The following is a 26,783-nucleotide window of genomic DNA, read 5'->3' as shown; positions in this document are numbered from 1 at the left end:
GGCGATCAGCCTGTGGCACTGCTGAGGTGTTATGGAAGCCCAGGTTGCTTTGATATCAGCCTTCAGCTCGTCTGCATTGTTGAGTCTGGTGTCTCTCATCTTCCTCTTGACAATATCCCATAGATTCTCTGTGGGGTTAAGGTCAGGCGAGTTTGCTGGCCAATCAAGCACAGTGATACTGTTACCTGTAAACCAGGTATTGGTACTTTTGGCAGCGTGGACAGGTGCCAAGTCCTGCTGGAGAATGAAATTTCCATCTCCAAAAAGCTTGTTGGCAGAGGGAAGCATGAAGTGCTCTAAAATTTCCTGGTAGACGGCTGCGCTGACTTTGGTCTTGATAAAACACAGTGGACCTACACCAGCAGATGACATGGCTCCCCAAACCATCACTGATTGTGGAAACTTCACACTAGACCTCAAGCAGCTTGGATTGTGGCCTCTCCACTCTTCCTTCAGACTCTGGGACCTTGATTTCCAAATGAAATGCAAAATTTACTTTGCATTTAATTAGTGTGTCAATGACTGCCTTCTGGACATCTGTCAAGTCAGCAGTCTTCCCCATGATTGTGGAGCCTACTGAAACAGACTAAGGGACATTTTTAAACGCTTAGGAAGCCTTTGCAGGTGTTTTTTGTTAATTATTCTAATTTACTGAGATAATGACTTTTGTGTTTTCATTGGCTGTAAGCCATAATCATCAACATTAACAGAAATAAACACTTGAAATAGATCACTCTGTTTGTAATGACTATATAATATATGAGTTTCACTTTTTGTATTGAAGAACTGAAATAAATTAACTTTTTGATGATATTCTAATTTAGAGAGATGCACCTGTAGTTACTAAAAATTTACAAGACTAAGTACAGTTTCCTATGTTAAAGGATTGCAATGTATCCATAAAAATCGGATGTTATACGGTAGCTCCGTATGGAACCTGATATTTTTGTGCACCCATAGAATTGAAAGGGCGAGTCTTATCTGACATATAAGAAACTAATGCATGCTGTAATTTTTTCCACATGCAGATTGAGACAGTGAAAAAAAAACGCTAATCTGCACTGCCTCATTGAATAACATTCATCTGAGCGCTGTCCGCTTTTTAATGGACAGCACCCGGACCGAAAATACAGATGTGTGAACTTGGCCTGACTGGTTAGTCATTTCTATCTATTTGGTGTTCCGACATTCTTTTGGATCTCCTAATTCAAGTTTAAGAACTCTATTACGCCCTGACCTTAATTCCTGCTTAATTCTGGTACTTTACTGACTTCAGCTCTGTTATAAGATAATTTTCCAGATCATCCATGGTACTAGTGCCAGTCTCTGCCTCCCTGCTGTAGACCCCCTTACCTATGCCAACCTATGTATCAGTATTCTGCACATTGTCCCTGGGAGACATCTTCCAATACCACCACTACGTGACTAATATGTAGATGCTCCCTAAATGTAAAATTAAAGAGGTTGTCAAGGACTAAGATGTTGATGGCTGATCCATAGGATAGATCATCAATATACGTAAGATCGGTGAGGGTCTAACACCCATCATCCCCACTGATCAGTTGTTATTATAGCCTCCAAAAATACACAGTACTGAGTGTTCAAGTGCATTACTACAGGCATGCTCAGCTATGGGTGCCATGATACCAGTAGTAAGGTACATGACAGCTGGTTCTACTGAATACTAGAAGATAAACGCAGAGCTGTTCTGCAGAATATTAACATTGGTGAAGATAGGGATCCAATGATGTCCATTGAAACTAACAATCAAAATTGTTTAAATAAGGCCACGTTCAAACGATCAGTATATGGTCAGTATTTGACATCAGTATTTGTAAGCCAAAACCAGAAGTGGAACAATCAGAGGAAAAGTATAATAGAAACACGTCACCACTTCTGTATTTATCACCCACTCCTGGTTTTGGCTTACTTATACTGAGGTGAAATACTGACCAAATACTGATAGTGTGAACATGGCCTTACATTGAGAATACCCCCATGGAAACACAACCTCTGATAATTTGAAGAAGAGGGATATTGGTAATATTTGTAATAAAACCTAAAGAGTCAGATGTGACGTACTTTAGTAATTTGTAAACAAAGGTGTTCAATTAAGAACAAGAATACTCCAAGAATACTAAAATAGCAGCCAAACATTTCACACAAAATTTCTTTCACGTGGATTTCACATGAAAATTGCCCACACACTGCCTTTCATTGTGGTAACGGGAATCTGCCATCAGGTTTTTGCCACCTAATCTGAGAGCAGCATAAAGTAAGGGCAGAGACCCTGATTCCAGTGATGTGTTACTTACTGGGCTGCTTGCTGCAGTTTCAATAAAATCACTGTTATCAGCAGGAGATTATCACTAGAGGACTAGTAAGCCTGCTGACATGTATCCTCCAAATTCATGAGTGCTGTGCAACTCCGCACCCACCACTGATTGGCAGCTTTCTGCATATGCACAGTGTACACAGAAATCTGCCAATCAGTGGTGTGTGGGGTTATAGAAAATGGTGTATATTTAGAGAACTGGTAGATCTGCATCAGAGAAAACAATGATTTTATAAAAACTACAGCAAACAGCCCTGTAAATGATACATTGCTGGAATGAATGGATCTCTGCTCCTACATCATTCTGATCTCATTTGGGGTAGCAAATACCTAATGACAGGTTCCCTTTAAATGAACAGCTGGATTTAAGTGGATTCCACCAGGATTATGTTCAGGAACTGCGGTGTGTAACCATACACAGGTAAGGTTCTTTAATTGGGGGTAATACAGGTAGACCTGTAGCAGTAAAAATTGCAAATGAACAGCAAAATTCAAGGATCATTTCCCATTGACTTAATATGGAAGTGAAAAACTGCTATAAAATATTTGTTTTATGGCTTTTGCTGTGGATTACCTTTAGATCATCACTGACAATTTCTGGAGCCAAACGACTGTCTGGGGGACCAGGGAAGCCTTGGCATGGCAACAAAATCAGCCCCATTTGGTGCAGATTTCTGACAGCGCTGGTACGGGAGGTGAGTATACAGTACAGACCAAAAGTTTGGACACACCTTCTCATTTAAAGGTTTTTCTGTATTTTCATGACTTTGAAAATTGTACATTCACACTGAAGGCATCAAAACTATGAATTAACACATGTGGAATTATATACTTAACAAAAAAGTGTGAAACAACTGAAAATATGTCTTATATTATAGGTTCTTCAAAGTAGCCACCTTTTGCTTTGATGACTGCTTTGCACACTCTTGGCATTCTCTTGATGAGCTTCAAGAGGTAGTCACCGGAAATGGTTTTCACTTCATAGGTGTGCCCTGTCAGGTTTAATAAGTGGGATTTCTTGCCTTATAAATGGGGTTGGGACCATCAGTTGTGTTGTGCAGAAGTCAGGTGGATACACAGCTGATAGTCCTACTGAATAGACTGTTAGAATTTGTATTATGGCAAGAAAAAAACAGCTAAGTAAAGAAAAATGAGTGGCCATCATTACTTTAAGAAATGAAGGTCAGTCAGTCCGAAAAATTGGGAAAACTTTGAAAGTGTCCCCAAGTGCAGTTGCAAAAACCATCAAGCGCTAGAAAGAAACTGGCTCACATGAGGACCGCCCCAGGAAAGGAAGACCAAGAGTCACCTCTGCTTCTGAGGATAAGTTTATCCGAGTCACCAGCCTCAGAAATCGCAGATTAACAGCAGCTCAGATTAGAGACCAGGTCAATGCCACACAGAGTTCTAGCAGCAGACACATATCTACAACAGTTGTTAAGAGGAGACTTTGTGCAGCAGGCCTTCATGGTAAAATAGCTGCTAGGAAACCACTGCTAAGGACAGGCAACAAGCAGAAGAGACTTGTTTGGACTAAAGAACACAATGAATGGACATTTAACCAGTGGAAATCTGAGCTTTGGTCTGATGAGTCCAAATTTGAGATCTTTGGTTCCAACCACCGTGTCTTTGTGCGACGCAGAAAAGGTGAACGGATGGACTCTACATGCCTGGTTCCCACCGTGAAGCATGGAGGAGGAGGTGTGATGGTGTGGGGGTGCTTTGCTGGTGACACTGTTGGGGATTTATTCAAAATTGAAGGCATACTGAACCAGCATGGCTACCACAGCATCTTGCAGCGGCATGCTATTCCATCCGGTTTGCGTTTAGTTGGAGCATCATTTATTTATCAACAGGACAATGACCCCAAACACACCTCCAGGCTGTGTAAGGGCTATTTGACCAAGAAGGAGAGTGATGGGGTGCTACGCCAGATGACCTGGCCTCCACAGTCACCAGACCTGAACCCAATCGAGATGGTTTGGGGTGAGCTGGACCGCAGAGTGAAGGCAAAAGGGCCAACAAGTGCTAAGCATCTCTGGGAACTCCTTCAAGATTGTTGGAAGACCATTTCTGGTGACTACCTCTTGAAGCTCATCAAGAGAATGCCAAGAGTGTGCAAAGCAGTCATCAAAGCAAAAGGTGGCTACTTTGAAGAACCTAGAATATAAGACATATTTTCAGCTGTTTCACACTTTTTTGTTAAGTATATAATTCCACATGTGTTAATTCATAGTTTTGATGCCTTCAGTGTGAATGTACAATTTTCAAAGTCATGAAAATACAGAAAAATCTTTAAAAGAGAAGGTGTGTCCAAACTTTTGGTCTGTACTGTAGGTGTTTTTACTTTAACGGGGGACAAACATTCAGATCGAGAAGGGGTTGTCCTAGTAGTGGACAACCCCTTTAAGAAGATCATGGAAAAATCTGTTATACTATGCCTAATGCATATGTGTTCATATTTTAAAACTGTACCTTTAATAGAACAGTATGGCTGATGATGGAGTGTCTAGGTTTCTTCCTTGTTTATGTCCTTTCTTCCTATATCAACTCTTCACTAGAAACATAAAATATCTGTTATACGCAGAAGTAGGGGCTACACGTGTCAGTACCCCAGCGCTTGACATTTATTGCATATTAAACTGTTATTTGGGGGATACCCACTTAAGCAATCTAGAAGTAACGGCTATCATAAATGATGACCAAACTTCTTGTTTATAAGTAACATGATACATTGGTGTATAATTAGTGGTGTAAGTAGATCACATTGGTAGGAATTCATTGTTCTAGTAACATATACATAATAACAGTCCTCTTTTTGGGGTTTGATTGTTAATTATTAACATTAAAAAATTGAATATTATAATTACAATTTTCACCATTATTATAAATTGTCATCTTTAGTCATTAAAACTCATTGAACGCTATTGATATTTTGTCAGTGCTGATTTCTGTTCCGTGCATTTAAAAAAATATATTTTTCCAACAGTGAAAATAAGTGATAAAAGAGGAATAAATGTGAATGGCTATCCTGTGTGATGATGGGAGTGTTGCTATTTTAATGCAGGTTGCATTACCTAGGCCAAACATCTGCTGCTGTTAATCATGGCTGGGCTGGAGAAGGAAGAGGACAGAGTCCCCAGGAGCTCTGCCCTTTCCTATACGACCACCGCAGCTGTTGTGTACTCTAATCTACAGTGCAAATCACATTGGGCTAAATATAATCGGCAGGGTCATTTTACACAGCCCGGTATAAAGTCAGTCTTTATTAAAATTTAAAAAAAAAGAAGACAAGTTATGTTTTTGTTCTTAATCACATTAAATAATATTACTAATTAATAGAAAACGCTCCTCCTGGGTAACATGATTGTTACCGGCACTAACAGAGCTCATTTACTGCACAGTCTGCCAGGGACGTGCTCCAAACATATTACTGTGTATTTATAAGTATTGGGAGTATCAGTTAACAAGTCTACATGACCAGAAACGTAACATTGGTTAAATGTTTATTATATTTTCTCCTAAGAGTAAGATATTGTAATAAAGTCACACATCTATTCTTTTTTCCATATTTACCTAGAAATCTGTGTGAGTGTCCAGCCCTGGCTGTCTCTTCTCAATAGATATTGTCCAAGGGGAAAAGTAGATGAAATGATACAATCCTGATGGAACAGAGGCGCTTATCCAAGAGGACAAGATGTGTTATCCTGAAATTTCAGGAAAATGATTGTATGTAGCCGAGTCAACCTGTCACCACTGCAGAAGCAGCATTTGTCAGTGGCAGGTCCTGTGTTATTTTGGGCACTCCGCACCATGTGCCTACAAAGCAATTCACCTCATTGGACAGGAAAACGATAGGCAAGTGCCCGTCATTCCTGCAATAGCTTGTTTTAGTTTAGAAATACGCTGTCTGCCTACCTCATTTCCTAAACACTCACCTCCCCAAATACTAATTAACTACTTCCACAGTGATTATTACCTAGTGGAGATGAGAGAATTTGTAGTTTTTTAATTTAGACATAACCATAAAATATATTTATAATAATTACACTGGAAAACTATTACAAAGAAGGTATCTTTTATATGTTAAGTTCCATGTCAGTTATGTGCAATTTTTACAAGCAGTAGTGCATCTGTAATAAACTGTTTCACTATATGGTCAAAAGTAGTGGGGCACATATCTTAGTCAATGAGTTCAGTCGCCACAGGGGTACTGCACCTCAGTAGAGGTGTGGTATCTCCTCTTCCAGGTAAGGATGGAGCACTTCTCAGGACCCTACTTCACCATTCAACACTACACCACTCCTGTCCTGTAGGGGGCCTAAATGCACCGGGGTGCTGCCCCTGCCCGGGATATAGGAGATGGGGGGAACCAAAAGATAGGGGGAACCATGTAGTGGGTGAGGGTGGAGAACACACTTTTAGGTTACACTTATTCATTCATATTTAAACTTCAGCCATCTTAAGTTCAAGGTCTTTGATTGTGATCTTCATCGCTGAATGTGGCTTTCTGATAGAACCTGCAGCCTATTGAAGATACACGGTCCTCGTTCTCTGGCCTTGAGGCGAGGAGCGGGCTAGAGTTAACGGCTGTCTCTACCCAGTCAAGATCCCTACCTAAGAAGGCCTGGAGGGGAGTAGAGGAGACAAGCTCCACAGGCAAAAGGATCCCTGGGGGATACGGACGGAGCGGCACACGCCACCTGTATTTCTTACTCTGGCCTAGTCAGAGGGAGGGACTCCTGCTGCAAGAGGGGTTACCGGCCCCCGATATCTGACTTTGTTACTTCACGTCTCTGTCAAAAAAGCCCGGAGGCTTAGTGGATCCCAGGAGGGATACAGACGGAGCGGCATACGCCACCTGTAACTCTCTACCTGCGTTTACCCAGTGGGACCCGGCCTTACACCTAGTTCTAACCACACATACAGTCAAGTGAAGACTTACTGGGAGAACTCACCAAGGAGAGGAACACACACCAGAGGGGTCTCGACAGGTGCTCCTGATCTATCTGGAAAGTGCTGGACCCCCCTTCCTGGTGACCGCAGCACGCCGTGAGGAGCAGAGGGAAGCTTTGCGGCTGAAACTTCATCAAGTGAGTAAAATACCCTGGATGACTTCACACCCCGCTTCAGCCTGTTATTTCCTGCGCGGCACTGCACCCACCATCCTTCCTCACACTGCCCTGAGGCCTGCGGGGAGCCGTCCCATCTTAGCTGTCCGTAACACCGGCCTCAGTGGACTGAGACAGCGCTGGTGTCCATCACCGGGAACCGTAGGTGGCGTAGTCGGAAAATTACCACTCAACCCTGAAAGCCCATTACATCTTTTATTGTGACCGCTCTGGGCACGGACCGGGTCCGGGCCACGACTGCAACCCCCAACATCTGACCCGGCTCCGAGTAACCCCACTTCCCAGGGTGAGGGCTGTGAGCGTCACACCCCCAGCTTATAAATCCAACCCCTCAACGTGCCATCTGCCCATTGGTGAAAGATTGGGTCGTTCTAAAGAGCTCCCTGATACCAATGTGCTCCTTTAATATTAGCCACCGAGGTAACAAATCAGTTTAAGAAATTTCTTCCCTCCTAAATAGTCCACGAACATCTTTGGGTGATATCATTGAAAAATGAAAGCATATCATATGCAAGTCTTAATGATTGGTGTGACGGAGTATGATGTGGCTAGTTCATTAAGAGCCCTATAGGAGTTTGAAACGTGTACACCCTGTGTCCCTCTAACATTGTCATGCAAGGTGTGGGAAAGACTTAGTGCAACACAGAGGGAAGAGGGAAAGGGAGCCCAGACACTACGAAAAGGGGGAAGTGGAGACCTCCTAGTCTGGTCTAGTATCATCCTGTCTCAACTACCATCCCTTTATTGGCTCTTCACCAATCGCTGCACACGTGCCTCGCCCTGACTTTCCCTGGCGTATGGCTAAGGCTAGGAAAGGGAGGAGATGAACACTAGTCGATCTCCACTAAACTCTAAAGACAACAAAGGTAGACAAACAGGGGGGAATTTCTTAGCTTTAGACGACTCCAAACAAATGTGCACACGGCCTCAAGCTCCAGAGAGAATGAAGTACTGCTCTTGCTAAAGCCTCACAAGTAGTAATGAATATCGCCGGCACCTCCCACTCATACATACCATTTGGTATATACACCCAGGCAAAGGAGCTAATTAGCCAGAGGGAGGTAGCCACTAGGTCCTAGAGACAGCCAGTCTCTAAGAAGATGTCTGTAATGCCAAGCGTAGAGATCTCCTACAACCAACTGCAGGGCGACTGTCTGTCACCTCTGACACACCCGTAACAAACATGTTCTCATGCTTTTGACTTTGTTCTGTTTTTAAGCTTTTTCTAAATAAATGTGAAGTCTCACTCATTGATACTGCAGATGTTAGATTACCGCCTTTCAATTTGCCTGTCTAAATTGCCATAAGCCAGCCTGAAGTTTGTATGTGCACCGCACCTTTAATGGCTTGGCACTTCCTCCCATACAGGTGAGCTGATGAATAAAAACTTTTTAGTTTTTTTTCATATACTCAAGAAGGAGCACCCGGCTTCAAGTAACCAAGTATTAAAGAGACTAAGCATCTCTGATCTGCTCAAGAGACAACCTGAATATACCCCTTTAATGAATTAGGCTGTTAGGATATCTCATCACTGGCATGCGCCTTGCCGTGAATGTTACTCCAGTCATAGATTGGAGTAACATTTCTGGTGTAAGTTACGCCACAGCTTTTGATGAATGTATCTGGTGGGCTGGTGCTATTCCCCATCCAGCCTCACCCCCACACACTTTGGCAGAGCTAGATGAAACTCGCATGGAATTACCAAAACTCTAAAAAAAAATTTGGTGCAACTTCCGGCGAAAACACCTTTATGAAACATGGTCATTGTTTCATTGACCCATTGCACTAAAGAAATATTTGCCTGCTTTGAAAGTCTTCCCTTTGAGTCTGCAGAAGATAATGATTTAACTCCATTCACGACCTTGGACCTATCCATAAGTCCCGGCTGCTAAGGGGTTCCAGATCTTGGACGTATGGATACGTCCTGGCGATTGCGCGGGCACAGGGACTGTGCCTGCGTGATCGCCACCAGGTGTTCAGCTAACATGAAAGCTGAGACCCAGCTCTCATGCCCAGGAGCGGTGTCATCACCGTCCCTGGCTGTTTGACCCCCCCTAAATGCTGTGATCGATATTTAGAAGGCAGGTAGAGGGAGGAGGCTCCCTTGCCCCTCCAACCGGCGCCCCCACGATGTCATCGCAAGGGCTTGATCGTTGCTATGGTGACCCGAGGTAGTCATGACGACATCCAGGTCATCAGGCTACGGAAAGCCTGTTAGACCATGCTCAGAGCATGGTCCAAGAGGCTTCCGTCAGTGCAGCACTGACAGGTATAAAGCACTGCAATTCTGGTGCATTGCAATGCATTATACTAGCTACTAAACTATACTATACTACTAAAAGTTGAAGTCGCACTAAGTAAAAAAGTTAAGAAATAGTAAAAAAAATAAATCACAAAATAAAAAAATATATATTATACCCATAAAAACGTCCAGAACGACCCGACCTATAAGACTGTCACACTAGTTAACCCCTTCAGCAAACATCGTAAAAGAAAAAAAAAGAACCCGAGGCAAAAAAATGCTTTTTCATCATAATGCTGAACAAAAAGTGAAATAAAACGCGATAAAAAAATTAATGTAAGTAAAAATGGTATCACTGAAAACTTCATCTTGTCCCGCAGAAAAACAAGCTGCCATAGAGCTCCATCAGCGGAAAAATAAAAAAAGTTATAGCTCTCAGTATAAAGCAATGCAAAAATAATTATTTTTTCAATAAAATACGGTCGTTTTTATTGTGTAAAAGCGCCAAGTTATATAAATGTGGTATCGCTGTAATCATACAGACCCGGAGAATAAAGCTGCTTTATTGATTTTACCACACGCGAAACGGCATAAAAAAAAACAATTCCTGAATTGCTGTTTTTTGTTTATTCTGCCTCCCAAAAATCTGAATAGAAATCAAAAAACGGTATGTGACCGAAAATGGTAGCAATAAAAACGTCAACTCATCTCGCAAAAAACAAGCCGTCACATGACTCTGTCGGCAGAAATATGGAAAAATTATAGCTCTCAAATATGGCGATGCAAAAACTTGTTTTGCAAAATAAAAAAAAGAGCCTTTTAGTGTGTGACAGCAGCAAAACAGAAAAAAAACATTATAAATCTGGTATCGCTGAAATCGCACCGACCTGAAGAATAAAGTTGTCTAATCACTTACAGTGAAAGAAATAAGTATTTGATCCCTTGCTGTTTTTGTAAGCTTACCCACTGACAAAGACATGAACAGTCTATAATTGTAATGATAGGTTAATTTTAACATTGAGAGAATATCCACAAAAAAAATCAAGAAAATCACATTGTATAAATTAGATAAATTTATTTGCATTTTGCAGTGAAAAATAAGTATTTGATCCCTCTGGCAAACAACACTTAATACTTGGTGGCAAAACCCTTGTTGGCAAGCACTGCAGTCAGACGTTTTTTGTAGTTGATGAGGGTTGCGCACATGTCAGGAGGAATTTTGGTCCACTCCTCTTTGCAAATAATTTCTAAATCATTAAGATTTTGAGGCTGTCGCTTGGCAACTCGGAGCTTCAACTCCCTCCATAAGTTTTCTATGGGATTAAGGTTTGGAGACTGGCTAGGCCACTCCATTACCTTATTATGCTTCTTTTTGAGCCACTCCTTTGTTGCCTTGGCTGTATGTTTTGGGTCATTGTCTTGCTGGAAGACCCAGCCACGACCCATTTTTAATGTCCTGGTGGAGGGAAGGAGGTTGTCACTCAGGATTTTACGGTACATGGCTCCAACCATTCTCCCATTATTGCGGTGAAGTAGTCCTGTGCCCTTAGCAGAGAAACACCCCCAAAACATAATGTTTCCACCTCCATGCTTGACAGTGGGAGAGGTGTTCTTTGGGTCATAGGCAACATTTCTCTTCCTCCAAACACGGCGAGTTGAGTTAATGCCAAAGAGCTCAATTTTTGTCTCATCAGACCATAGCACCTTCTCCCAATAACTCACAGAATCATCCAGGTGTTCATTGGCAAACTTCAGACGGGCCTGCAACATGTGCCTTCTTGAGCAGGGGGAGCAGGGTGATCTTGCGGGAACTGCAGGATTTTAAACCTTTAAGGCATAATGTGTTACCAGTGGTTTTCTTGGTGACTGTGGTCCCAGCTGCCTTGAGATCATTAACAAGTTCCCCCCGTGTAGTTTTAGGCTGATCTCTCACCTTCCTCATGATCAAGGATAACCCACAAGGTGAGATTTTGCATGGTGCCCCAGATCGATGTCGATTGACAGTCATTTTGTATTTCTTCCATTTTCATACTATTGCACCAACAGTTGTCTCCTTCTCACCCAGCGTTTTACATATGGTTTTGTAGCCCATTCCAACTTTGTGCAGGTCTATGATCTTGTCCCTGACATCCTTAGAAAGGTCTTTGGTCTTGCCCATGTTGTAGAGGTTAGAGTCTGACTGATTAATTGAGTCTGTGGACAGGAGACTTTTATACAGGTGACTATGTAAGACAGCTGTCTTTAATGCAGGTAACAAGTTGATTAGGAGTGTCTAACTGGTCTGTAGGAGCTAGAACTCATAATGGTTTGTAGGGGATCAAATACTTATTTCTCACTGCAAAATGCAAATAAATTTATCTAATTTATACAATGTGATTTTCTTGATTTTTTTGGGATATTCTATCTCTCAATGTTAAAATTAACCTACCTTTAAAATTATAGACTGTTCATGTCTTTGTCAGTGGGCAAACTTACAAAAACAGCAAGGGATCAAATAATTATTTCCTTCACTGTATACTGCAAGAGGAAGAGCGTAAAAAATAAATAAAACCAATTCTTCACATGCTGTTGATTTCTTCATTCTGCCTCCCAAAGATCGCAGTAAGACTTGGCTCACATTTATCTTGCGCTCTACGCTGAGCACTTACACTGGGGTTTCCGTGTAAATCTCTGAAATATGTGATTCAGACGGAACCCCCGGCGGAAGATTCCCTATAATGAGACAGATGGAGGCACTGTTGATGCTGTCAGGCCTATGATCCAGCGATGTCCATCTTTTGAAGCGTGCATAAAAGTGTGGTCAACCACAGTTTTGTGAACTTCTGAAAAGAAGGACATCGCTGAATAGAAGCCAGATGAAGTCCAGAGTAACCCTGCTGCCTCATTATAGTGAATGGATCCTTTGAATCATGTCACTTGGAGATTTAGATGGAAACCCCAATTAAAGTGCTCACTGTACCAGGATAAACGTGATCCAAAATGTTATGTAAAATGTTCCCAATAAAAGCTTCAACTCAATCCAAAAAAAAGTACCCAGTCAGGTCCATCATATATTAACAGAAATATAGGGGGCTTCCACGTTGCTGGTAGTACAAAGACTTTGGAAAAGCGAAATGGCTCCTCGCCCTCCAAAAGAAATTCAGCAAATTCTGCGCTTCCAAATCCAAATGCCCCCTCCCTTCTTTCTGAGCCCCACAGTGTGTCTAAACCACAGTTAGAATAAAGGGGAGAAGGAAAGAAACAATGCAAAAAGGATATGCACATCAAGTAGCAGACCATAAATATCAAGAAATTTTAACAAATTTTATTGCACACCAAAATACACTAAAAACAATTAAAAACAGAGACCACAGACCATAATGTAGACCATGTGCAAAAAATAGTTATTGAAAGTAATATTGATCCAGAAAATACAGGATCAAAACCAATGCAACCCCATAATATAATGCATGAATACAAAAGGAAGAAACAAAATATAACCACAATAATCATAAATTTGCAAAAATAAACATGTATGCATATAAGCCCAAACCCAGGCTTCCCTGGAGAAGGGTAGCTGATAGTATTATGCCCAAACTGTACAGATACACATAAGGGTATGTAGGTGTGTACCAATGTGTGATAAATTAGGCTCAACTGAGCCTAGCTGAGACCTGATCCCAAGGGACTAAGTCAAATCAAATACCCATTGATGCAAATTGAAACAGGAAAAATAGATTACCAAGTGGAATACCAATTGGAGAAAGCAAATGGTATAAAGTATCAAGGTCTACATGAGGCCCACATGTATCGCCGTCCAAGCGGCTTCGTCAGGGCAGGTCCTGTCAGCAAGGAAGAAAGGGTGAATCTGGTTTGGCTCTGCCCTCCTTTTCTTCCCACACCAGGGATGATGTATCCTTGCACCTGAACAGAGGGTTAGGTGGTTATGCGGCTTACACATATGCACACTGACTTATTGCTGACAGGACCTGCCCTGACGAAGCCGCTTGGACAAAGCCGTTTCTTTCCTTCTCCCCTTTATGGTTGCTCTATACAATGCAGGATATTGCACTCATCCTTATATAAATTGGTATATGGTGCACCCCTCTTCTTATACTTAAACCGCAGTTAGCATCCACATGTTTGGCATTTCTGTAGCGATGAGAGCCTGCCTAATTTACAGGTGCATGTCTCCAGAAGCATAGGCTGGGCATAATGTACTGGGCACTACAATGTACTGGGCACTGCAGTGTACTGGGCACTACAATGTACTGGGCACTACAATGTACTGGGCACTACAATGTACGGGCACTACAATGTACGGGCACTCCAATAGCAGGTTTGCAATTTTCACTGAGCAACATCCACTGCTGCTTGTTTCTGGAAAACACCCATGGAGTCAAAATTGTCACTACACCTGTACATAAATTCTCAAAGGGCTATAATTTCCAAAATGGGGTCATGTGAGGGGGGATTCTGCTCTTCTAGCAATTATGGGCTCTGTATATGGAGTCCGCAAACTATTATAGGACAATCTGTCTTCCAGGAGGCAAAGAGTGCTCCGTCCCTCCCAAGTCTCATCGTGTGGCTAAGCAGTGCTGTACAGCCACATATAGGGTATTTTTACGTTCAGCAAAATATGTGTGACAAATTTTGGTGCCATTTTTATCCATTTCCCTGTGTGAAAATGTAAAATCTGGGGCTAAAACCAATTTTTTGTGGTAAGAATGTAATTATTTTTTCTTCACTGCTCAGTGGTATAAATTTTTGTGAGTTACATGTGGTGTCAATATGATCGCTGCACCCCATAGATGAATTCATTGACAGGTGTAGTTTGTAAAATGGGGTCACTTACAGTATGGAGGTTTCTGCTGTTCTGGCACCTCAGGGGCTCTTCCAGTGGGTAATGGCACCTGCAATCCATAACAGTAAAATCTGCACTATAAGGCTGTGTTCACACATTGCGTTTTTTTTTTTAGCATTTTTTGATGCGTTTTTTTATACAAATTTTCAGCTGCGTTTTACAGTACCAGCAAAGTCTATGAGATTCCAGAAATCTCATGCACACACCTTGGTTTTTGTTTGATCAGTATTTTTTCCTTAGAATGTTTTTTGCAGAATAGAGCATGTCACTTCTTTCAGTGTTTTTTCAGCTGATAAAAACGCACCAAAAACGCAGGTGTCAGGTTTTTCAGCGTTTTTTTGTGCAAAACCAGAATCAGATTTTTTTTCCACTGAACTTTATGTACATGCATTAAGAGACAAAAGGACAGTGAAAAAAACACAACAAAAACGCAGCAAAAAACAAGCAAAAAAAGCAAGAATAATCCTGAACAAACCTCCTGAAAAAACATTGAGTGAACATAGCCCAATATGGTGCTCCTTCCCTTCTGAGCTTTGCACTGTGCCTGAAAAGTAGTTCCCAATTACATGTAGGGTATTGGCGAAATTGCGCAACAAACTGAGAGGTCTTTATTTCTATTAACCCTTATTAAAATTAAAAACTTGGGCCTAAAACAACATTTTAGTGGTAAAAATGTAATAATCTTTCTTCACTGTCCAATACTATAAAATTCTATCAGGCGCATGTGTAATGCAGGTGTCAGGATGCAACGCACAGAGACACAAGGCGAGAACAGTAAGAGTTGAATATAAACAGTTTATATATATATATATTTAACAGGTACGCTGAACAAGGGATTGCAACAAGGGTAATAAACAGTCATTTGAAGTATTAGCAAAATGCGAAGTCTCTCAAGGTAATGTGGTGCCCTAGATCATGGGAGACACCACGTGAGTTCCTTAACTGTGTATATGGCTCTAGCGGGGGTCACCGGTTATTCCCACCAGGCCGTGAGTCTTTTTCCGGATAAATTCAATTAGGTCACATTGAGCTTCTTTAGCCCCAACCGTTCCCCTCCCAACCTGAGTACCTAAACCCAATTGTCCCCGGTACCGTGAGTGAACAGTAGAAGTGACGGCCCTGTTCACGTATGCAGCTCCTCTGCTTTCGCTGGCTTGACTTTCCTGGGGCAGCCGTCTCTCAAGTCCTCTCTGCTTGGCCGTTGGAGGCAGTCTCTCAAGCCTTGGGTAGGGGGGTCCAGACCTCATCTGTCGGCGGGCGACGTCGGGTGCCGCAAACTCACTCTGCACCGCAAGCAGGTTCCGAGTCTCCTCAGCAGGCACAGCACTCGGGTCACAACTGTGAGGGATCCGGAGCTCTTCTACTGGTGCCCGGCTGTGGCACCTCACAGGCCTCTGGCTTAGGCCTGTTACGCGGGGCTTCTCAGCACGCAGGGAACACATCTGCTCCTTTCTGCTGCTTGGCGCCAAAGACCCCTCAGGTTTGGCGCGCTGGCCTCTTATCTCCCGGAACTCCTTCCTGGAAGTCACCTGATCGGGTCCAGCATCTAAATCTGCTCTCCCTTCAACTTCCCTTGCATATCTTGGTTCCGCTTGACTGTGTCTGGCCAGCAGATGGCAACCTCTCTCCATCTTTGAAACATCATGTAGGAATTCCCTTACAAGCTCTCTCGCCTTTGCTACACATGCAGTGTAAATGACGCGCCCCTTGGGCCGTGTGTGCATGTGTGTGGGATACCCGGAGCCGGGTCTCTGGGGGTTGAAGTCTCCGTGGCGGCGAGACGTTCCCGTGGCTCAGGGTGGTCAAACCAGTGGCAGTCTTTATAGGGTTTTTGTGGTTTAATGTCCGACTATGCCACCCGTGGATTGCGGTCAGGGTGTACCGCCGCTGCGAGGCAGACCGCTGAGGCTGGTGTGGTGTGCGCAGCAAAGGATGGGATAACTCCCCACGGGAAGAGTATAGCCTCAGGACAGGGAACGTGGATGATGGGAGTAATGGTGCGTGGGCGTCCCAGTACTAGTAGTGCTGTATGCGGTGAGAAAGCAGGAACGACTCAGAGTCTTTGCAATGCAGTTCAGGGTCTTTACTGATGATATTAAGGCAGACCCTCCCGGGAGTACTGGCTAGCATAAGGGGCCTGGTCAGTCTGCGAGCAAGCAGGAGTTCCCCTGGCCAGGTGGAGTTGTAGGCCTCCCCGTCTATCTGCATTCTTCCTGGCTACCTTGCTGTAAGCGAGTGGAAGTAGCCCACGTCCCTGAGTATACCGTGTGGTGCTCACCCGTATGGCTGGTGACTTGGGGCCTTCTGATAGCCTCCGCTCCTCGATGGCGGTGCTGGTCCCTTCCTTGTGACTGAGCCTCCGGGCTTCTATGGCCAGAGGACCTGGAATCCCCTGCCGGCTGGGTTCTGCTGCTGGACTTTGAGGTTCCCTCGGACTCCTTTGTCCTGTAGTAGTCTCTTCAGCCAGGACGAGCAATATATCTGCTTCCTGTCCCTGGCACTCAGCTCCTGCTCCTACAGAGCTCCTAGCTGTTTCTCGCCCTGTGTCTGGAACTTCACTCCAGGCTCTGACTGACTAATCCCACCCCAGACCCAGTTTATAAGGGCAGATTCCTCCCCTCCCAGGTCTGGGCAGGAGGTGTTGCATGCTTAAGGGCTCCTGACCAGGAAACCTCCCACTTGCTCTCAGACGTAATATTTCTATTACTGTGGTAACCAGACCCCTGGGGTGCCACATAAACATGCTCACTCCACCCCTAGATGAATTCATTGGGAGGTGTAGTTTGTAAAATGAGGTCACTTATGGAGGGGTTTCTGCTGTTCTGGCACCTCAGGGGCTCTGCCAATGTGACATGGCTCCGTCAAACCATTTTTGTGGGAAAATAAACTTTTTTCATTTTCCCAGTTCAACGTTGTAAAATTCTGTGAAGCACCTGTGGGTTCAAGATGCTCACAACATGTCTAGATACAGTGGTGTGAAAATGTGTTTGCCCCCTTCCTGATTTCTTATTCTTTTGCATGTTTGTCACACTTAAATGTTTCAGATGACAAAACAAATGTAAATATCAGACAAAGATAGCATAAGTAAATACGCAAATTGTCCCTTCAGAGAGGAAGAGAACTAGAACTCTAGTGCCACCTACAGGAAGTAGCAATCCTAAAAGTCAATAGTGACCCTTTAATGAGCCTTATCACATGACTTAGGATAAAAGTCATGTGATAAGGCTCGTTAAAGGGTCACTATTGACTTTTAGGATTGCTACTTTCTGTAGGTGGCACTAGAGTTCTAGTCCTCTTCCTCTCTGAAAAGACAATTTGCATATTTCCCAGAGGAGTATTGCGGCTTTAAAAGTAACCCTAAACTGATGTGCTTAACACGTCACTCTCCGCAAGGAGAAATATTACCCTTAGATAGAAGTAAACACAAAATGCAGTTTTTAAATGAAGGTTTTTATTATTAAGGGAAAAAGAAATCCAAATCTACAGATCCCTGTGTGAAAAAGTGATTGCCCCCTAAACCTAATAACTGGTTGGGCCAGCCATAGCATCAACAACTGCAGTCAAGCATTTGTGATAACTGGCAATGAGTCTTTTACAACGCTCTGGAGAAATTTTGGTTCACTCATCTTTGCAAAAATATTGTAATTCAGCCACATTCGTGGATTTCCGAGCATAAACCGCCTCTTTAAGGTCACGCTACAGCATCTCAATTGGATTTAGGTAAGGACTCCAAAGTCTTCATTTTGTTTTTCTTAAGCAATTCAGAGGTGAACTTCCTGGTGTGTTTTGGATCATTGTTTTGCTGAATAACCCAAGTGCGCTTCAGCTTGAGGTCACGAATAGATGGCCAGACATTCTCCTTCAGAATTTTTTGGTAGACAGCAGAATTCATGGTTACATTTACCACAGGAAGTTTTCCAGGTCCTGAAGCAGCAAAACAGCCCAGACCATCACACTACCACCACCATATTTTACTGTCGGTATGATGTTCCTTTTCTGAAATGCTGTGTTACTTCTACGCCAGATGTAATGGGACATTCACCTTCAAAAAAGTTAAACTTTTGTCCAGTCAGTTCACAGAGTATTCTCCAAAAAGTCTTGGCGATCATCAAGATGTTTTCTGGCAAAACTGAGACGAGCCTCTTTGTTCTTTTTGCTCAGCAGTGGTTTTCGTCTTGGAACTCTGCCATGCATGCCAATTTTGCCCAGTTTATTTCTTTTGGTGGAGTCATAAACACTGACCTTAACTGAGGCAAGTGAGGAATGCCGTTCTTTGGATGTTGTTGTGGGATCTTTTGTGACCTCTTGGATGAGTCGTTGCTGCACTCTTGGGGTAATTTTGGTCGGCTGGTCACTCCTGGGAAGGTACACCACTGTTCCATGATTTTACCATTTGTGAATAATGGCTCTCACTGTGGTTTGCTGGAGTCCCCAAGCCTTAGAAATGGCTTTATAACCTTTTCCAGACAGATAGTTTCTCATTTGTTCCTGAATTTCTTTGGATCGCAGCATGGGGTCTAGCTTTTTCACACCACTTTTTCATACCACTGTAAATTCATTGAGGGGTCTAGTTTCCAAAATGGGGTCACTTGTGGGGTTTTTTCACTGTTTATGCACATCATGGGCTCTCCAAACACAAATTGGCGTTTGCTCTCGATTCCAGACAATTTTGCATTCAAAAAGTTAAAAGGGTGCTCCTTCCCTTCCAAGCTCTGCCATGTGCCCAAACAGTAGTTTTCACCCACATATGAGGATCGGCGTACACAGGAAAAATTGCACAAGAAATGTTTGTGGTCCATTTTCTCCTGTCACCCTTGTGAAAATAAAAAAATAGGGCTAAAGCAACATTTTTGCGAATAAAAGTAAAATGTTAATTTTTTCCTTCCACATTACTTTAATTCCTGTGAAGCACCTGAAGGGTTAATAAACTTCTTGAATGTGGTTTTGAGCAATTTGAGGGGTGCAGTTTTTAGAATGGTGTCACTTTTGGGTATTTTCTGTCATATAGGCCCCCAAAGTAACTTTAAATGTGATGTGGTCCCTAAAAAACTGTTTTGTAAATTTTGTTGTAAAAATGAGAAATTGCTGATTTACTTTTAACGCTTCTAACTTCCTAACAAAAAAAATTATGGTTCAAAAATTATGCAGATGTAAAGTAGACATGTGGGAAATGTTATTTATTAACTATTTTGTGTGACATATCTCTCTGATTTAAGCGCATAAGAATTAAAAGTTTAAAAATTGCAAAATCTTCAACACTTTCCGATATTTTCACAAATAAACACAAGTCATATCAAACAAATTTTACCACTATCATGAAGTACAATATGTCACACAAAAAATGATCAGAATCACTGGGATCTGTTGAAGCGTTCCTGAGTTATTACCACATAAAGTGACACTGGTCAGAATTGTAAAATTTGGCCTGGTCATGAAAGTAAAAAAAAGCTAGGGGTAAAGGGGTTATATTCAATAAATGCAAAGATTTTCTGCAACAATCAGAATTTTTTTACCAAAGAAAATTCTTGGTTAATGGTTAAACCATACTAATTGATCAAAGGAATTAAAATCACATTTTTTGTGTGTGCATTTTACTTATCAGGGGCTGCTGAATGGGCAGACCCTTGAATGGGTATTGCAGTACTCATCAGTTGCCACTAAACCATGTATAGCGTTGCTGTGTCCTGCTCCTTACAATTCCTACACCTAGCCACAGGCGGAGCAGATATCAAGTTATTGGTGGTGGGCTAGGTGTGGGATCCTCGTCAATCTCATATTGATGACCTGTCCTATACATGGGTCATCAATATGTAAGTCCCAGACAATCATTTCAAGATAAAAATGCTGCCAAAAACAGTTTGTATCCACCGCTCGATGTATTTAAATTTTCTGCTCTGTAGAAGTATGGAAACATGAGAGTACAGGGAGCAGCTGCTTCTATCATTGCTTCACTTCCAATAACAAATGTATATGAAGAATCCTGACAAGAATTGTAAGACACCCACACCTTCAAGGAGCTGAGAAAAGCATGAGGAGGCTGAATTCAGGTAATGGCACTTAGGAATTCTGCTGACAGCCAGAATGGCTCTGCCTGCCATGAAGTTGGAATGTACTCAAGTTTCAGGGAGAGTTGGAGAGGCACATTATTGCAGATCACTGTCTCAGCCAAGCACACAAGCAAGTGTTTCTGACTGTGCGTACCCAGTGGCTCAACATGCCATACTTACTACTATCTGTATAATCTATCTAAAAAAGACATAGCACCTATCAACATAGCCAAAAAAACAGAAAGCAGGTGCTGATGTGAACATCCCATGAACTGTGCTAAAACGGTGGACACTGTCTCATCCACACACATACTCAACTAAGCAACACTGAGTCCTACTTTTCCATCTATTGGACACCATTTTTACTGCAACGTTTGACTTTTGCTTCTCTGATAACCACAGGACTTGCATTGTGGTTTCCTCCAGGCTTATTTTCAGTTAAAGATCACCCACTAGAGCAAGTGGTTGTCTGTACCAACAGAAGATGACACATAGTCATGCATAGTCTGATAGACTGTTTCATCAGAATATTACATATGGCAATAAATTCGCATGTAGTACTATAGTTAAGAGCAGAAAAATTAATTGCCAGTAAAAGGCATATAATTGTCTGGTATAATTAGGGTATGTGCCCACGTAGCGTTTTACAAGCGTATATGCTGCGGAATTTCCGCAGCGTAAACGCTTGGGAAACGCTTGGTAATCCGCCACTCATGGTCCCCAATGACAAGCCGCAATGTCAATGCCCATGCTGCGGATTTTTCCGCAGCGTTTATGGTGCGCTCAAAAATCCGCAGCATGTCCATTAATTTTGAGGACACGCAGCGTAATCGCCGCCATTGACTTGCATTGAAACGCATAATATCCGTGTCAGTACATTTGTACACACGGATATTATGTGTTTCTATGTGCGGATGGTACCCAAGTCTGGAGGGCATGCTTCTTGAGAAAGCAGTCGCGAAACGCGCGTCGAGGCTTGTTTCTGACGGAAGCTACCAGCCCTCTCTTGTCCCCTATACGATCAACATCCTATACTCTTGTGGGTGAGTCACTTCGGTCATGTGATATATTATATGATGAAATTAATGACATTTTTCTTTACTTAACTGACCTGACCCCCATTTCACTATGTTATATTTTTAATGTTTGCTTGTAGCACCTTTTCCCACCTTTTCTTTCTTCCCATCTCTTTCCTCATACCTATTCTTTAACTACACTTTGCTGGATGGCATCTCTATATGAAGTGTTTTACTTCAGTTACTGATCTGAGTCCATCCTGCTTAGTCCATGTGTTTCCGTGGTTCCCCCCAGGACGCTATCCTTGGGGAACCCACGCTTATTCATGGCTATTTTTCCTTGTGTATATTCCTTCATCTCAAATTTATGATGCATTGTTTACGTATTGAGTCTCTTATGTATCCATGGGTCCTATGATATGGTGGGATTTTTTGATCCACATATTTACACATTGTCTTTATGCCTTTTGATACTGCTTTACTAATAAATTTTTAATAATAAAGCTTATTTATGCCAATATACTCTTTCGTCCTCTTCGTTTTTCTGTATATATATGTTGTGGAATACCTATACTAACTATAAACAAGCAAATCTCTCCCTGATTGAGCAGCAGCACCTCTCCCTACTCTGCCTGTTTCCGGGGTATGTAAACTTTTGAGCACAACTGTAGCTACCGTTCTTGCCACAGCTCGCATTGATGTGTCATCCTGGATGAGCTGCAATACCTGAGCAACTTCTGTGGGTTGTACACTGCCTCATGCTACTGTACCTCTAGAACAATGACAACATGCAAAAGTGGGCAAAACAACAGCCAAAAAGGATGATAACAGAGAAATGCTCTGTGGTCACCACCTGCAGAAACACCAGAAACACTCCTTTATAGGGGTTGTATTGCTAATTGTCTATGATTTCTACCTGTTGTCTGTTCTATTTGCACAACAGCAGGAGAAATTGAGTCACAATCAATGTTGCTTCATAATTGGAGTGGCTGATATCACAGAAGTGTGATTGACTTGGACTTAAAGTGCGTTGTTTGTGTTCCCTTTATTTTTTAGAGCAGTGTATACATCTATATACTGTATATAATCGTCTTATCCCGTCTGTCTGTCTGTCTGTCGGTCTGTCTGTCTGTCTGTCCAGGAAATCCCGCGTCGCTCATTGTTCCGGCAGCAGGCAATCAGCGCCGCGGGATTTCTGAAAAAAGATGGCGGCCGTTAGCGGCTCATCTGCGGGACGGAGCTGAGCGGCGAAGCAGCCGGGAGATGACCGGCGCGAGGCGCTCATCTCCCGGCCGGTACCAGCAGAAGGAACCCGACCGCCGGACCCATCTGCGGGACGGAGATGAAGCCGGGAGATGAGCGGCGCGAGGCGCTCATCTCTCGGCCTGTAGCAGCGGAAGGACGGCCGGCGCCGCTGACCTCCATGCGGAAGGGAGGACCGGGGAGCGCCGCTGCCTGTGCGGATACTTCTGCTGCGAGAACCAGGGACAGGAGCGGGCGCTCGCAGCAGAAGTATCCCGACCCGCAGCGCCGCTCCCCGGTCCTCCCTTCACACCCTAGCCGCTGATGTCCCCACAGTATCCGAATCGTGTTACAAAGGTCCCGACATTTGTGTTAAAAATCGCTGCTTGGTCGCTGGCGCTGCCCGCGACCAATCACCGATTTGGGCGCCAAATTTAAATATCGGCCGCGACCAATCAGCACAGCGGTGTTTAAATGTAGAGCCAAGATCGGTGATTGGTCGCGGCCAATATTTAAATTTGGCGCCCAAATCGGTGATTGGTCACGGTCAGCGTCCGCGACCAATCAGCACAATAGTGTTTAACTTTGGCGCCAAGATCAGTGATTGGTCGCGGGCCAAGACAGCGACCAATCACCGATTTGTGCGGCAGATTTAAATAGCGGCCGCGAGCAATTGGATGTCAGCGCCGCTCCCCGGTCCTCCCTTCACACCCTAGCCGCATGGATGTCAGCGGCGCTGCCTGTGCGGATACTTCCGCTCCGAGAACCGGGGACATGAGCGGGCGCTCGGAGCAGAAGTGTCCCGACCCGCAGCGCCGTCCCCCGGTCCTCCCTTCACACCCTAGCCGCTGATGTCCCCACAGTATCCGCATGGTGTTACAAAGGTCCGGACATTTGTGTTAAAAATCACTGATTAGTCGCTGGCGCTGCCCGCGACCAATCACCGATTTGGGCGCCAAATTTAAATATCGGCCTCGACCAATCAGCACAGCGGTGTTTAAATGTGGAGCCAAGATCGGTGATTGGTTCACCGATTTGGGCGCCAAATTTAAATATCGGCCGCGACCAATCAGCACAGCGGTGTTTAAATGTGGAGCCAAGATCGGTGATTAGTCGCGGCCGATATTTAAATTTGGCGCCCAAATCGGTGATTGGTCGCGGCCAGCGCCAGCGACCAATCAGCGATTTTTAACACAAATGTCCGGACCTTTGTAACACCATGCGGATACTGAGGGGACATCAGCAGCTAGGGTGTGAAGGGAGGACCGGGGAGCGGCGCTGCGGGCCGGGATACTTCTGCTGCGAGCAGTCGCTCATGGCCCGGGTTCTCGAAGCGGAAGTATCCGCACAGGCAGCGGCGCTCCCCGGTCCTCACTAATACGATTCCGCTCCCCGCTCCTCACCAATACGATTCGCTGATTGGTCGCGTGCGGAGAGCGTGACCAATCAGTGATCTTGGCGCTAAAGTTAAACACCGCTCTGCTGATTGGTCGCGGCCGCTGCCCGCGACCAATCACCGTTTTAGGCGCCAAATTTAAATATCGGCCGCGACCAATCAGTACAGCGGTGTTTAAATGTGGAGCCAATATCGGTGATTGGTCGTGGCCGATATTTAAATTTGGCGCCCAAATCGGTGATTGGTCGCGGGCAGCGCCAGCGACCAATCAGCGATTTTTAACACAAATGTCCGGACCTTTGTAACACCATGCGGATACTGTGGGGACATCAGCGGTTAGGGTGTGAAGGGAGGACCGGGGAGCGGCGCTGCGGGTCGGGATACTTCTGCTGCGAGCAGTCGCTCATGTCCCGGGTTCTCGCAGCGGAAGTAGCCGCACAGGCAGCGGCGCTGACATCCATGCGGCAAGGGTGTGAAGGGAGGACCAGGGAGCGGCGCTGCGGGTCGGGATACTTCTGCTGCGAGCGCCCGCTCATGTCCCGGGTTCTCGCAGTGGAAGTATCCGCACAGGCAGTGGCGCTCCCCGGTCCTCACTAATACGATTCCGCTCCCTGCTCCTCACCAATACGATTCGCTGATTGGTCGCGCTCTCCGCACGCGACCAATCAGTGATCTTGGCGCTAAAGTTAAACACCGCTCTGCTGAATGGTCGCGGCCGCTGCCCGCGACCAATCACCGATTTGGGCGCCACATTTAAATATCGGCCGCGACCAATCACCGATCTTGCCGCCACATTTAAACACTGCTGTGCTAATTGGTCGCGGACGCCAGCCGCGACCAATCAGCGTGCTTGGCGCCAAATTTAAACAACGCTCTGCTGATTGGTCGTGGACGCCAAACACGTCCAATCAGCGAGATTGGCGCCAAATTTAAACAACGCTCTGCTGATTGATCGTGGTCGCTGGCCGAGATCAATCAGCAGTATTGGCGCAAAATTTAAACAACGCTCTGCTGATTGGTCGCGGCCCTCAACCGCGACTAATTAGCGATTTTGGGGCCAAATTTAAACACCGCTCTGCTGATTGGTCGCGGCCGGCGACCAATCAGCGATTCTGGCGCCAAATTTAAACCCTGCTCTGCATCGCTCTGCTGATTGGTCGCGGTCGCCGGCCGTGACCAATCAGCAGTATTGTCGCCAAATTTAAACACCTCTTTGCTGATTGGTCGCGGTCGCGACTAATCAGCGATTTTGGGGCCAAATTTAAACACGCTCTCTATTCCTCACTAACACGGTTCGCTGATTGGTCGCGGAATTTCCGCAGCGTAAACGCTTGTTAAACGCTAGGTAATCCGCACCCCATGGTCCCCAAGGGGATTCCGCATGTTCTATGCACATGCTGCGGATTTTTCCGCAGCGTTTATGCTGCGTACAAAAATCCGCAGCATGTCATTTCATTTTGTGGAAGTGCAGCGGGACTCCCGCCATTGACTTGCATTGAAATGCATAGAAACCGCAACTGTACATTTGTACAAGCGGCTTCTATGCGTCTCTATGTGCGGATGGTACCCAGTTCTGGAGGAGAGGAGACTCTCATCCAGACCTGGGTACCATTGTACCTGTAAAAAAAGAATAAAATAACAAATAAAGTTATATTCACCTGTCCGGCGGCTTCTCTCTGAATGCCGGCATCGCTTGAGGACCTGCGGTGACGTCACAGTCATGTGACCGCAGGCCCTTCACCGCTCTGTCTCGCGATATGCCAGCAGCCGGGAACCAGACAGGAACGAGTGCTGCAGCCACGCCGGGGCCTCGGGGGTGAGTATAGCTTTATTTGTTTTAATTTTTACGGTTCACACTGTATAAATCCATGCCGTTTGCATGGATTTATACAGTGTGACCTAGTTGTCAAGCACTTTCCAAGTGATGCTATTGCCTGGAAAGCGCTTGTCAATCTGCAAGCGGAAACGCATGTGAATCCGCATGTGGATCCGCATGTATTCTGCAGGAAAAACGCATGCACAATCTGCATGCGTTTTTTCTGCCAGGGAGATGCAGAAATGCTGCAGAAATTTTCTGCTTCATTTCTGCATCGTGGACACATAGCCTAAGGTTATCGATAGGACCAGGTTTAGGGATAGTGCGAAGATTAGGTATACTGTTAGGTTAGGGCTAAGGTAATAAAAACACAAAAATGTAATAAAAAAAAAAGTATAATAATAAGAATATTTAATTTTGTTTTAAAATTGCATGTTGAATGATCAGTGGGTTAAGGGGCACAAAGTATTTGCCTTGCTCCTGGCACTGGCAATCCATGCTATGTCACCATGATTAGGCATTTAAATATGCCAAAGATTAGTTCCTGTGCTCATATATTTTTATACCTTAAAAAAACCATGATTGAATAAAAGATACACGTTATAGGATTATCTCTACATTGCTGGAATTTTTCTTGCTATATTTGATCTCTCAGTCTTAACGTGGTTGTCCACCCCAGTGAGCTGCCCACAGAAAAGAATGTGGCAGCAGCAT

At 44.1% G+C, this 26,783-nt stretch overlaps 1 protein-coding gene across 6 annotated transcripts in view; it reads right to left on the bottom strand.

Annotated features, from left to right (window-relative positions):
* Window positions 1–26,783, bottom strand: part of MYPN (myopalladin) — a 283,025-nt gene that overhangs the window by 154,458 nt on the left and 101,784 nt on the right. Inside the window, exons 1-2 of one of the 6 annotated variants that reach the window (XM_073685591.1) lie at window positions 5,912–6,128; window positions 4,811–4,892 (exon numbers count right to left, since the gene is read on the bottom strand). The exons of 4 other annotated variants lie outside the window; for them this stretch is intronic. The gene's annotated coding sequence lies outside the window, so the exon portion shown is untranslated. Of the gene's footprint in view, window positions 1–4,810; window positions 4,893–5,911; window positions 6,129–26,783 lie in introns of those variants that run through there. One more of the 6 variants, XM_073685592.1, reaches the window with a different exon arrangement.

This window comes from Phyllobates terribilis, unplaced genomic scaffold, assembly GCF_046119375.1.
Source record: "Phyllobates terribilis strain yellow unplaced genomic scaffold, ASM4611937v1 Scaffold_5__5_contigs__length_657084704, whole genome shotgun sequence".
NCBI classification, from domain to species: Eukaryota; Metazoa; Chordata; class Amphibia; order Anura; family Dendrobatidae; genus Phyllobates; species Phyllobates terribilis.
Note: the sequence above shows the minus strand (reverse complement) of the source record. Positions and strands in the feature narration are given on the sequence as shown.